Raw genomic sequence first — 14,577 nt, forward strand, 5'->3', positions numbered from 1 at the left:
ATGAAGGAAGTGTCACTTCTGTTGGCTGCAATGAATGGTGCTTAATAACGGATTCTTATTTTGTTTTGGATATTAGAAAATATGCAGTCTGTTCTTATTTTCATAGGAAAGAAGAAGTCACACTTTGGGATATTTGAAAAAAATGACCAAATATAGTTAGAAAAAGATGCTATTTTTATTTATTTATTTATTTATTTTGAGATGGAGTCTTGCACTGTCACAGTGCAAAACTTGCACAGGCAGGAGTGCAGTGGTGCCATCTCGGCTCACTGCAAGCTGTGCCTCCTGGGTTCAGGCCATTCTCCTGCCTCAGCCGCCCGAGTAGCTGGGACTACAGGTGCTCGCCACCATGCCCGGCTAATTTTTTGTATTTTTGGTAGAGACAGGGTTTCACCGTGTTAGCTAGGATGGTCTTGATCTCCTGACCTTGTGATCCTCCCGCCTCGGCCTCCCAAAGTGCTGGGATTACAGGCGTGAGCCACCGTGCCCAGTCAAAATGCTATGTTTAAAACAGAACTTTATGTAGCATTGTATATATTGAACATCCTGCTTTATAATGAAGACAACTCCAAAATTTAAATCAATATAAAACATAATTTTGTGCTTCTTTACAAAAACAATATTAGTATATGAATCCTGACATAATATAATCACTGCAATCTCTCACTTTTTTCCTTTTAGTACCTGCATTAAAGGGTCTTGGAGTTGTACCCAAAATGAATGTCAAACCATCTGCCACATCTATGGGGAAGGTCATGTTAGAACTTTTGATGGGAAGAGTTACAGTTTTGACGGTCTCTGCCAGTATTCATTTCTTGAGGTAATTATGAGTATGTCTTATTAAAATGTTTCTATACTTCTTAATTATTCATTTGTAGATTAGTTCCAAATAATTTTATTTTCAAAGTGGGACATATTTTTAAAAGGTCCCTTATATGATTCCAGAAGGCAGTAAAATGTTATATTGTGTACTGCTGGCTCTAGAGGCTAGGACTAGATTTCGATACTGGCTCCATCTTTTATCTGATGCATGTCTTTGGGGACATTCCTTAACCTCTCAGTGTCTCAGCTTCTGTATTTACAAAATGGGCACGAAAGTAGCCCCTACTTGAAATCACACTAGCGCACACACTGGAGGACATACTAGTGCTCAGTAAATAAATGCCAGATATGATTGTTCTAACAACAGCACTGGCAGCAAAAATTACCACTACCATTTATGAGTGCTTCTTTGCCAAGCAAATTTACATATTTCATTGCATTTAATAATTATAATATGACAAGACTGATATTATTATTCCTATGATGCAGATGAAGAAATTGAAGTTTAGAGAGGTTAAGCAACTTAAGCTACCAAATAGAAAATCTCATAGTAAACCTAGACCTGTCTGATTACAGAGTTCATGCTTGTTACATACATTCCAGAGTTCATCTTATTAAGCTGCAAGCTTCCTAAATAACATTTAAGGGATAAAATTTGGATTGTATTGTATTTATTCATTAGTTTTGTTTGAATATCAAATTTCATATAAGTCTTTGAGGAAATAAGGCCAAATTTATCTAGCTATTTATAGGGTCTAGAAATAAATTTGTGATTACAAACATATATACTTTAACGACTTACGTGTTTATAGAATAATTCCGAACTTGTGCAGAAGTAATGGGAAAATAACTGAGTCAAAACAAGTTAGCTAGAGGGGACTTGGTCAAGGCTAACTATCTGTAAATGTGTTAAACTATTGTTTTTTTGGAAATTCCATAACACAACATATGGCGATTTGTTGAGTTTAAGGAAAATATTTTCTCTAAGAATATCTGTCTGACACAAATACTGTAGTTGAGTTCTGTGTCTCTAATATTCACAAACTATTATAATTTTTATTTTAAAGGATTATTGTGGTCGTGAAAATGGCACATTTCGTATTTTAACGGAGAGCGTTCCATGCTGTGAAGATGGGCTAACATGCTCAAGAAAAATTATAGTTTCTTTTCAGGTACAGTACTATTTTCTTTATTTTTTCCTCTCACGTTGTGAGCAGCCAAATAAAACTGTCATTGTAAATCTGTCTGAATTTACAGGATCAGAATGTTGTCTTGCAAGACGGTAAAGTAACAGCAGTCAAATCTACAGAAAGTAAGAAATGTGAACTCAATGCAAATGCATACTCCATACATACTGTTGGCCTGTACTTAATTCTGAAATTTCAAAATGGAATAATCGTGATTTGGGACAAAAATACAAGACTGTCTGTTATTCTGGATCCAAACTGGAATGTATGTATATCGCTAACAAGTGAATAATGGGGAAGCAAAATCATTTCTGTTACTAAAATTAAAGATGGGTATTCTTAGGCAGAGTGTAGGGGAATGGCAGGGTCTCTGTTAGAGTAACAAGCCCTCCACCTTTCTTCAACCTTATTATGAAATATGAAATGTAATCAAAGATAATAAAATCTGGTTAAAAAGTAAATGCAATAACCTGAGGCATTGTAGCTTAACCGTATTTGGTTACTTGAGATTATCACATGATGTGATTTTCAGATAGTTGATATATTTTGAATTAAATGTATTCCTTGGAGTAAATATTTTAAGAAGCCAAAATAGTCTCATGTGTAATTTGAAACTAGCAGACATACCTGTTTTGGTTCTTTAGACATTTATTCTGCATGATACTAGATCATTTTGTGACATGGGGTATCTTAAATGGGAGAATAATCTTATCCACAAATTCTGGAATCTTATTCATGAAAATTGGAATTTTACATAGATTCATGCTCCACTATACATAATCATAATATCTATCTGTTCATCTATCATCTATCTGTTTGTCTATCTATCTCAATGTCCCTAGTACAACTAATTTTTCTATTTCCCTTTCTGATCAATACAGGGCAAAGTGTGTGGTCTTTGTGGAAATAACAATGGTGATCTCAAGGACGATTTCACAACAAGATACTCTTCGGTAGCTTCTGGAGCACTGGAATTTGGGAATAGTTGGAAAACAAGCCAAGAATGTGCAGATACAGTGGCTCAGACTTTCCCATGTGATTCAAACCCATACTGTAAAGCCTGGGCTGTGCGGAAATGTGAGATCCTCAGAGACAGCACCTTCAGAGACTGCCACAACAAGGTAGCATTGTTCTGAAAGCAATGACTTACACCGAGTTTCCTCCCAGAGACTCACGTGCTGTGCTCTGCCTAGGTTGACCCCAGTGCTTACTATGATGCGTGCGTCGAGGAAGCCTGTGCATGTGACATGGAGGGGAAGTACCTGGGATTCTGCACTGCCGTGGCTATGTACGCAGAGGCGTGTAGTGCAGTTGGAGTCTGTGTCTCATGGAGAAAACCAAATCTGTGTCGTAAGTGAAGTCCATATGTTGTTGTTCTTTCAAAATGTAGAAGTGTTTTGTTAGACCCTCAGTCTTCCTCTCATATTTTCTATAAAACACATGTTTGTATACCTAGAAACATGTTAATATTTTTGTTTATGATATGCAAAAATACCTAACTTAAAAAATAAAGCATGTGGCCCAGCGCTTCAAGTTCAATTTTAGTTTAAAAATTCATATTTTCACAGAGGGAATAATGAATACTGATGGAGAATATTTCTCATTCATACTTAGACGATGAACTGTTTACCTATCTTGGCATATTTGTATATCTTTCAATATTTACCGAATATATTACTTTTGCTTCAAGTGCTCACACATATTTCCTTGAAAACTTTCATAGAGCCCTATTGAAGATGAACTGAAAATTGAGTATAGACTGAATCTCGATACATATGGAATGTAATAACTTTAATAGAAATGAGTCAGCTCTTTTCCTTCTAAGTATTGTGAGAGAAAATATAAGAAGGTTAAAATATAATCCTCATTTTATTCAGTTTTTTATGCACAGGATTAGATTATATTGACATCTTTAGTTACTTCATTTAGGAACTGTTATTTACATATTAAAGAGCTTAATTGTCTAGGATTTAGTTTTCCAATTTAAAGTTGAAATTGAAACCATGAATCTAGACTATGACCTAAAATATCTTCGAATGATAAAATTAATGTTTACTTTTTTAATCTCAAACTAACCTGACCGTGAGATGGCAAAACAAAGTGCTATTTTGAGTTTATATGCCTTCCCCTCTTGTGATCTACTTTGGCTTATATGACAGTTTAGATAAAGCCAAAGGAACTTGATAAGACCTGATATACTTTAGATATGTTTATTATTAATATCATCCCAAATCCCTTGTTAAAATGCTTGGAAAATGAAAGGTGAAAATTGTCATATAATGAGTGAAAGTAATTTAATACAATTCAATTATAGCTGTCTACTGTGATTACTACAATGCGCCTGGGGAATGCAGATGGCATTATGAACCTTGTGGCACAGTGACTGCAAAGACATGCAAAGATCAGCTCATTGGCCAGAAATTTTCTTCACTTTTAGAAGGTAAGACATACTTTAAGAATATCCATAAAGTAGTGCAAATGATATTCATCTTAACTGGAAAGGATTGTTTCTCCCAATTTCGTGTCTAACATTTTGTAATTTAATGAATAGTTGTCTTTCTTATGACGTTAATGTTTCTACATTAGAAACACTTTCTCTAAACATAAGCTTAGTGGGGGATGGGGGACAGCACTCTGATCCTGTTGTCACTCTTTGTATCTTTGATTAGACAATGTTGTTTATTGTGAATGCAGTTTCAGAATGCAACCTACAGTACAATCTTGCTTGAGTAGTATAATTACTGTAGTAATTAACTGCATCTCACACTTAAGCAGCATTTTATTCTTAGGATTATATATTTTAGAGAGAAACAAAGAATGGGCAAGAAAACAGGATAACATGAAACTTTTCCAAAAGTCACATCTGTGTTAAATCCTTTGGCATATTTTTAGCCTATTTTGCTATGACTTCTGTATCTTTACCTACTATGGCAAAGACAGATATTTGAAACTGGCATTCACATTTCAAGATGTGTATTTACCAGAGCCTGTTTTATGTTACAGCATCACGCCCATTATGAAAGTAGCAAATCATTTAAAATTACCTTAAGAATCATTTTAGAAAAAAATAAATCAACCAAAATCTGTAGGTTCTTAGTTTGACATTTCACTGCAAGAAGACCTGAACCTTGTTTTATGTATATATTTTCATTACGAGTGTGATGTTGTTTTGCTATTATCTACTTCACTTTATGGCGTCATTTAAGTAATTTTACAAATATGTAATATACAGTATAATGAGTTTCAGTAGATAGAGATGAACTGTGGGTGTTTTTACACACAGGTTGTTATGCTAAGTGCCCAGATAGTGCTCCTTACCTGGATGAGAACACCATGAAATGTGTCAGTTTATCTGAGTGCAGCTGTTTCTATAATGATGTCATACCAGCAGGGGGAGTGATTGAAGATAATTGTGGAAGAACATGGTATATTCTCTACTAACTTTTCAATGAGCAATTTTGACTTTCGCCTTTTCATTTAGGAGAAAAACCAAATATGTGTATGAATATATTATGTTAATAATATATATGTTATGTATACATGTATATATCTATAATTTTTGATCCTGCCATTTCTAAATGAGAAGGCCAGCTTTAGCTTCACTTTATATCAGTTATGTTAGTAATTTTTATTTTCAGACAATTCACATGTCAACAAATGGTTTGTGTAATCTTATACTTAATAATGCAGAACACAGGACAGAAAATGTCATTGTGTAGTTTTAGGGGAAAAGAGTTTTAATTCGATAAATGTAAGATTATGTTCACAGGCTTTCAAACAGTTACATGGAAGCAAATTGACGGGGTCATAGTAGGTCACCACGGCCATCAAATAACATCGTGTTTGAAATTATGTAAGAACTACCTTTAAGGGTCACCTGCACACCATTTCTTCAGGTGCCCAGAGCTCCTCGGTGAAACGATTGGGTATAGCAGCACATGGAAAAACAAGCAATTTGAATCAATAGTATTCTTTTGGGGAAACAAATATTTACTTCTATTTGGTTTTGTTTGTTTTCAACCAGACAAGTCGTTGTTTTAAATCTGTGAGCTGTATGCAATTAAGAGTCAAATTTTCCAATTCATTCTTTTTTTCTTTTTAAATTTAACTTTCAGCTACTGTATTGCAGGGCAGTTGGAGTGCAGTGGTAAGTCATTAAATTTTACACTAATTGATTTAGGAAAAATCAGAGGAGGGGCTGGGAATCTTTTTTAGACCAATCACCAGAAGGGCAGGGACTTAATGCATTTTAGGCTGTCCCTCCGAGGACTGGTACAATTCCATCCCAGAGCGATTGTCCATGGTGAGTCGCTGTTGGAAACCAGTGCTCCCAAGCTTTGCTGAACAACTGTCAGATGGGGCCACGGCTGATACTCAGGGGTGCACCTACTGCATACGTGCCCCTGCCTAACTGTAGGTTCTGGGAATTGAGGGAGTGAGGCGTCAGTGAAAACAGTTCAATGAAGGGAAGGAATAGAAGATGAGAATCAATATAGAAAGAATTAAATAACTGAAGGATTGTTCGTGAGCAATACATATCTCTCACTGCAACCTCCGCCTCCCTGGTTCAAGTGATTCTTCTGCCTCAGCCTCCCGCGTAGCTGGGATTACAGGGACCTGCCACCACACCTGGCTAATTTTTATATTTTTAGTAGAAATGGGGTTTCACCATGTTGGCCATGCTGGTCTCGAACTCCTAACCTCGGGTGATCCACCTGCCTTGGCCTCCCAAAATGTTGGGATTACGGGCATGAGCCACCGCACCTGGCCACAACACACATCTCAAAAATAAATCTCAAAAACCTGCAAAAGAATACGTGAGCTACTTCTTTTTATATTAGGAATTGCAAGAAGTAAAATAAAAAGAGACATGACTTACAGACAAATTGAGTTGTAGAATTTTTTCAAGATATACAAATTCCTGTCAATAACAGTAATGTATGATTATTTCAGAAACTGCTCCTACCAATTCAACATTTGCAGGTAAAATCATCATTATATTTTAAATGTTGTATTTCTGATTTCTTTGTGTAGCTAATCCTTTATGATTTCACTTGAATCTGTGCTAGTAAAAGGTATGATGGTAAATCTGCTGATATAAAAATTTTAAATTAAAATGAACAGTTACTAGAAATACGTCAGAATATCATTTCATTATATTCCTATGAATTAGGAATATGATTAAACATACAATAGGTATTATTAGTTAATATTTATGTTATTAATTCATTAATATTTTACCTCTGCATATTAGTTACATATCATCATCCAAAGCTTGATATTTTAAGATAATAATTGAATAAGTGGATGAAGTAGAAGTAAATGTTGCCTTCTGTGAAGTAAATATTTTAAAACCATCGTCATGCTGGAGGATGATTTGAAAATAGAAATAAAAAATTATTTCCTTCCTTCCTTCCTTCCTTCCTTCCTTCCTTCCTTCCTTCCTTCTTCCTTCCTTCCTTCCTTCCTTCCTTCCTTCCTTCCTTCCTTCCTTCCTTCTTCCCTCCCTCCTTCCTTCCTTGCTGCTTTCTTGCTACCTGTCTTGCTTGCTTTCTTGTTTTGAGGCAAGGTCTCACTTTGTCGCCCAGGCTGGAGTGCAATGGTGCGATCACAGTGCACTGCAGTCTCTATTGCCTAGGCTCATGTGCTCCTCCCATCTCAGCTTCCTGAATAGCTTGAACCATAGGCATGTGCTGCCATGCCTGGCTAATTTGTTATTTTTGTAGAGACATGGTCTTGTTCTGCTGCCCAGGCTAGAGTGCAGTGGCATGATCATAGCTCACTGCTTCCAAAGCATTGGGATTATAGGCTTGAACCATCACCCACCCGGAGCATTACATTTGTGTTTACTCAAGAGGATGCTGGATGTCAGTTTTGGGACATTTAACTTCTTGGCAATATAAATACACTTTGAGTTGCTGTAGTACACTTACATATTCCTGCCTTGTGTGATATAAATTGGGATTTTATTTCCTGTTGATTGATACTTGGAGGTGGGTAGTATAAATTAAGAAATATACAGAAAATAGGAAACCTTAGGCTTTGACAATTTATTTAAAATTATGCAGCCTGCTGTAAAATGCTAGTTAAATTTTAGTTATTTTTGGTCACTTACCTACAGTGAAGTTATCACATGTCAGGGTCCTGAACCACATTCCTTTAAGTTATTATTGGCCCATAAAGAGACCTTATAAAGTTCCTATGAGATTTTGGTTAAGTGATAGTAACAGGAAATAGTTATTTTTGGTGGACATACATAAATATATGGTGTTATTTGTATTGATATAAATAAAAAATTATTTTGTCACTTAACATCTGCACGCGTTTCAGAAATTTTAATTTTAGTTTATGACAACTGGTTTCTTGAACTATATTTCCCAGCAAAAATTATTCAATTATTTTCATAAACGTTGTGTTTCCTAAACAGTTTCCACTACAACAGCTACCGCCATATTAAGCACCGGAGCAGGTAAATAAAAACTGCTAATTATTTTTATAGCTCCTAAGTGAGCAGCAAAAATAATTTATAGTTCAGGAATCACGGCCCTTTTTTGAAATTTTTCATTCTTCATTTATGTATTTGCTAAAGGCCCATGCCAAATAGGAGGTCTGTATGTAATTGTAACATTAGTAAAGAACATCTTCCCTTTTCAAAGGTTGTCTGTCCTAAGAAGAACATTCTACATACTACTGATGTGGAGGAAGTGGCTATGTCAGAAAATTCTATGTTAAATTCCTTGAAAGTAATTTACAATTTCTTTTATTAACATCAAGAAAATTTTAACTTTAATTGGATGCTTTATCATTAAAACAGTAGCTAGTGGAGTACAAAAGTATATTGAAATGTGTAAACATCTGACAAGTGAACTTAACTGTTACATATAATCATTTATTTGCATTCTGGAGATCTCAAAACATGTTTAAATAGATATGGTTAACCTCATCTTTCAATACCAGTTTAATGTACATTTCCAAATATTTGTCTTCTTCTTTGCATAGCAATTACACTGGTTACCAGTAGCCCAGGCTCAGGTAAGCTGTAACCTCTAAGCCACAACTTAATCAATGGGGGATTTTTAAAAACACCCAAACCTTCCTTTGCAGTATTATATCTTTGCAATGACGTTTTTAGAAGAAATAGACAAAGTTTCTTTTCTAAAAAAGAATTTTTAGAGAAAGCTTTTGGGGAAAAAAAGCATTATACCAGATGATAAGGTGTTTTGACCTTTTACTCAGGGCCTATAAATTTTAAAACTAATATTTGGGCTTCTCTTCACCTATATGATGATTTTTTTGTCTGATACAGTCATTCCAAGTTGATCCATTTTACACATGACCATAGATGTTCTTGGAAGTATAATTTCCCCTGCATATAAAACTTAGTTTTTCCATTGTTTTCTCAAATTCAGCAGCATCCATTCCAGCGATTACAACATCAAGCAGTGAAACAACAGGTAGGTAAATCAGAAAATCCGTAAGTGACAAATAAAGTTTTGAATAAAGGTTTGTATCTGAAACCTTGAACAACTTAAATATTGGAATCAACATCAGTTTGATTACACATTAAAAATATTTGGGTTTGAATTTTCCCTCGGACCATCCAAACAGTTTCCCTAGTTTAGTTTGCTATTTTATCTTTCCACCTAAATTTAAAAATTCATTGAGTATGTTTCAGTGTCTTTAATGAAAATGAAAATATGAGAAAAAAAGAATTTGCAGACAATGGCTAACAGACAATCTAGCACTGTGACTCTATATGTTATTGTTGTTTTTAATATATAATAGTCACCCTCTTTTCTTCAAACTAATTAATTATACAATTAAAAAGATGTCAATTTTGCTCTATGTGTTTGAGGAAATCATCCATAGATTTCTCCCTTCCAGCTCTGCACTATTTTTCACATACTCACTTTTCTATACTTATGGTCTTTACCCCCAACTTAGCACTATTTCTCTTTCTTTGTTATTGATTAATTTGTCAAGTCTTAAATGAATACGTTCCTTCGAGTCACAGACCATGCTTCGCCATTCTTGTATTCCCAGTTGTACCTAGTGGCAAGGTACAGGATAGTTTGCATTCAGTATTTATGGAGTGAATAAATGACTCTTCTTTTTCCCCGTGGAAAATTTAGAACTCAGGCTTAGAATTTTAGCGCAGAATTTCTGGTGAAGGTTAAACTGTTTATTAGATATTAGTTATACTGGTAAATCCAACAGCTCATACATTTCATTCATTAGAGCTAATCTTCTATACAAAGATATAGTGTAAAACCAAGACTATTATTGGATTATAAATTGATATCATAATATAGAATTATGACTATAATTTAAAACATTTTCTAAATCTTAGTATTGTCTGAGTTATTTTTAATCAATATATTTTTATATTAAAGGAGTAAATATATATGTATATCTTAAAGCATCAGCCATCAGTGCACAATATTATTAAAAATACCGAAAACAACATGCTACTTCCTGTCAAACTTTCTCTTATGTTGGATACCATTAGCAACACAAAGCATTACTGGCTGTTTCAATGTAAATCTCAGAAAGCCTGACACATTTCAAAAATGTTCTTCTGCAGTCTGTAATCATAAATTCATTTCTCAAGACCAATAACAATTTCATCCCAATAGTTTTTTGAATTATTTCTTACACACCGCAGAGTAATTTTCTGGCTACATATTACCCTCAGTTGAAGGAATGGACTGAATCCCTAATTCTCAGCCTGGTTCTGTTTCTAAGATGATTAATTTGGTTCAGTTATTAAGATCTCCTTTAGTCAAAGTCATTCATTAGCTATTAAAACTTTTGAATCTTGTGATCATTTAAAGAAATAATTTTTTCCTTGATTTGATGAACTGCATAGATACATGTGAATCATAAGCAGCTTATTTTTGAATTATTTCTTAGACACTGCAGAGTAATTTTCTAGCTACATATTACCCTCAGTGCAAGCAGTGGACTGAATCCCTAATTCTCAGCCTGGTTCTGTTTCTAAGATGATTAATTTAGTTCAGTTATTAAGATTTCCTTTAGTCAAAGTCATTCATCAGCTGTTAAAACTTTTGAATCTTGTGGTCATTTAAAGAAATAATTTTTTCCTTGATTTGATGAATTGCATAGATACATGTGAATCATAAGCAGCTTAGATAACAATTTCATCTATTTATTCAGTATCATGGTGATGATATCTATATCCTATATCACAATACTTACCTAAAGCTATTAAAAGTGGTTTGATTTTTCTAGCTTATATATATATATATATTTTTTCATTTCAAACACCTAGTTTTGAATGTAATATTCAGTTTTGTCAACCACTTTGTACTGTAGCAAGCAAACTGTCCATGGAAAACAGAAGATCATGAGTAGATTACCCTGACAGGGCTTTTGTAAGCAACTGATTAAGTTTTAGATGTAATATTTTGTCTCATTCACTGTAAAACACTATTAAAATCTTATCAATCATCTTCATGGCAGCATTTTAAAAATTATAAATCAAATGCAGAGTTGAATTATAGGACAGATTACCTGGGTGATTTTTTCCCTGAATTCATTTGGCATTATTTATGACTTTTGTGCTTTGCCTGGCTGAATCCTAATGTTTTATTTAATTTCCCTAAAATTCTGGTAGCTATTTCATGCTCTGTAAGTATTATATTAATAATTAACAAAATGCTATGTTAGCATTTTATTGAAAGATATGCTAAAAGTGACTTTTATTGAGGATTTACCTCATTCTAGTTTTATATTAAATATTTTTCATTCGGCATCTCATTAAATCTTAATCCTCTATTATTCTCCACAGTCCTCCTCACCTCATCATTTTATAGGTGAGGAAATGCAAAGAGCTTAAGTAACATTTTCAGGGTTATAAGGATCAGAAGGAAAAGGACTTTCTGGCATGATCTAGAGAGAAGTCAGGATTGATTTTCTTTTCCTTGTTATCCTTGAAAGCCAGAAACTGTAGTCAACATCATTCTAAAATCAGGCGACAAAGAAGTATAAAAATGTTTATTTTTTCCCTCATATTAAAATTTTCCAATTGTGCCACAAAATGTGTGTGTTTCAAATAAAGTTAGTCAAGTAATCCCAATGTACAGAAAACATTGATTACCAAATTATCAAATTAATAATATATTCCCAGCATTTATTAATAATGTATGTGTAGCTTATCTTGTTGCTGGAACAGATTAGGAAGTGCTAATTTTCCAGATAAACTGAAGCATACAAAACTTGTAATTAAATTTTAGTTAAACATATCAAATTTCAATTAAAAATAATGATTAGTGGTAAGAATTAGAGGTAATTCTTAGTTCCTTATCTTTTCTGAGGCTATGACCATATCATACTATACAGATGGGAATTTAGAAATCATTCAAATAGTGACTTGAGGGCTTGAAGCATACCAGTTGGCCATCTTTGTTGATTCAACTAACTGGAAATCATAAATAGTCTACTTCAACTTGTGCTAGGGACTTGGACTGAGTACAAACTATTCAAAATAAAATGTGATATTTCTGAATTTTAATAACTAAGAGATGACATGCTGATTTTCTTCTGACTGAGGAATCGTGATAATTTATATAAAGTGAGGATGGTAATCAGAAGAAACTCAGAAAGTGCTAGATAGGTGTTTACTGATATTTTTATTTTGGAGCTCCGAAGGAAAAAAAGTCACATCTATTATTTTTCATTTTTCATGTAAGAATAAAACATTTTCCTTTAAGAGATACCAACTTATTTTTTCTTTTTACACTCTTTTGCTTTCTAAATTCATCCAATAAACATTATGCCATTGTGAAAACAAAACAGTTTAATTGTTTGCTTTTAGAATTCTTTTTAAAAGAAATAAAAGTCTTTTGTAGGCAATTGTCTTGCACAAATTGTAGGCTTGAAAGATGTATCCTATTTCTTTTATTGACAATAGTGGCTTAAAAGTGGAATTGACAAATTGTGATGAATCCATAACTACAAAATGATTTTTGTTTTTAAGTCTTCTAGTGGTAAGCCTCACTTGATCAGTGATGAGAACAATGAATCCCATATTTGCTTTATTTTAAAATAAATGTTTGGAAATCATCACTAGCAAAGGGCTTTTTTGTTTGTTTCTTTGAAAATATAGTATGCATCAACCAAAGATATTTAAATAGAGATTGAAAAGTAAAAGATTATATTCAGGTATAATATAGCTAAGAAGACACTTCATTTCAAATATGTATTGTCTCTCCATGAACTATCTATAATAAAAGAAAGGATTTGTTTCTTGGACATGGGAACCCATTTCATTTTGGATAATACATTAGTGCTTTTGAGCAGAACCAATATGATAAGTGGGATAAATTAACTTAGTTAAAACTTTCCTACTTTTACTTTTTGCTTTGTCTTAAATCAATTTAACATAAAAACCTATAATTATTGAACACAAAGGTAAGATTTATTTTAAAAAGAGTCTCAGTGGGGCAGTGGGGTAGGGAGTGCAGACTTTTGCCACTAACTTGTTCTCTGGATAAAGTACTTTTGATCAAGTACTGAATAGAAGACAAGGTATGACTTCATTGTTGAATAGACCTTAACTTTTTTGTTGAGGTAAATAGCATAGAAGTAAAGGGTAACTTTTGAGGAGTTTAGAAAAACATTACAGAAAACTCTAAAGTGAAAGGGAAGCAATATGCAAACTTTAATTTCTCCACATGCTTTCTGCATCTATTTTCTTTTCCATACAGTGAATGCTTTCAAAGGGCTAAAATACCCTGAGAGATGCCTAACTAACCATTCTAATAAGCATGCTATTTTTAGAAGAAAAATTATGCAGTTATGGGGCTTTTCCTCTTTAGATTGACTGATCTTGATACAGAGCTAATATTTACTGAGCGCTACTTCTACGTATATGGCATATGTTATCTGATTTGATACAGAAAATTCCCTGAAGTGGTGCCATCGTTTCCCCCTATTTACAAATGAGTAAATGGAAACACAAGGAGGTTAAGTTATACATTCAAGGTTACTTGATAATAAGTAGCAGAGATAATTAAAATTCAGAACATATTTTCTAGACTCCAGTCCTAATGCCCCTGTGTCTCCATGTTTAAAGAAGACGATGAAGTTGAATTTAATTTAAATCATTTATCAAAGTAGCAACATGTAATTACAGAATCTGATTTCAAATTGGGACTTACGTTAAAATCGTAGATTGTTTAGTAGGTTTATATTAAAACAAAAAAATCCCCTTTGGACGAATATGTAGGATACTGACATATAATTTAAAAGTGGGTTTCTGTTACACAACAATATAATCTGTTACAATTCATATTTGCTCAAAAATTTAAAATCTTAGAATGTTACCACTATGTTATATATAAATTTTGTTTATACAATGTGCTTATTATAAAATAGCATCAATCATTGAAAAACATAATTGCATCAGGCAAAGGGAGGTAGATGAGTATAGTGGAATGTGGAATTAGAAAAATAAGAATTTGAATCCCTTCCCTTAAAGTCTGACCCTGTTTTAAGTCCCTCAACAGCCTGAGGTTTAGTGTTCTCATCTGTGAAGTGGGAACTA

Source organism: Hylobates moloch, unplaced genomic scaffold, assembly GCF_009828535.3.
Source record: "Hylobates moloch isolate HMO894 unplaced genomic scaffold, HMol_V3 SCAFFOLD_13, whole genome shotgun sequence".
Classification (NCBI taxonomy): domain Eukaryota; kingdom Metazoa; phylum Chordata; class Mammalia; order Primates; family Hylobatidae; genus Hylobates; species Hylobates moloch.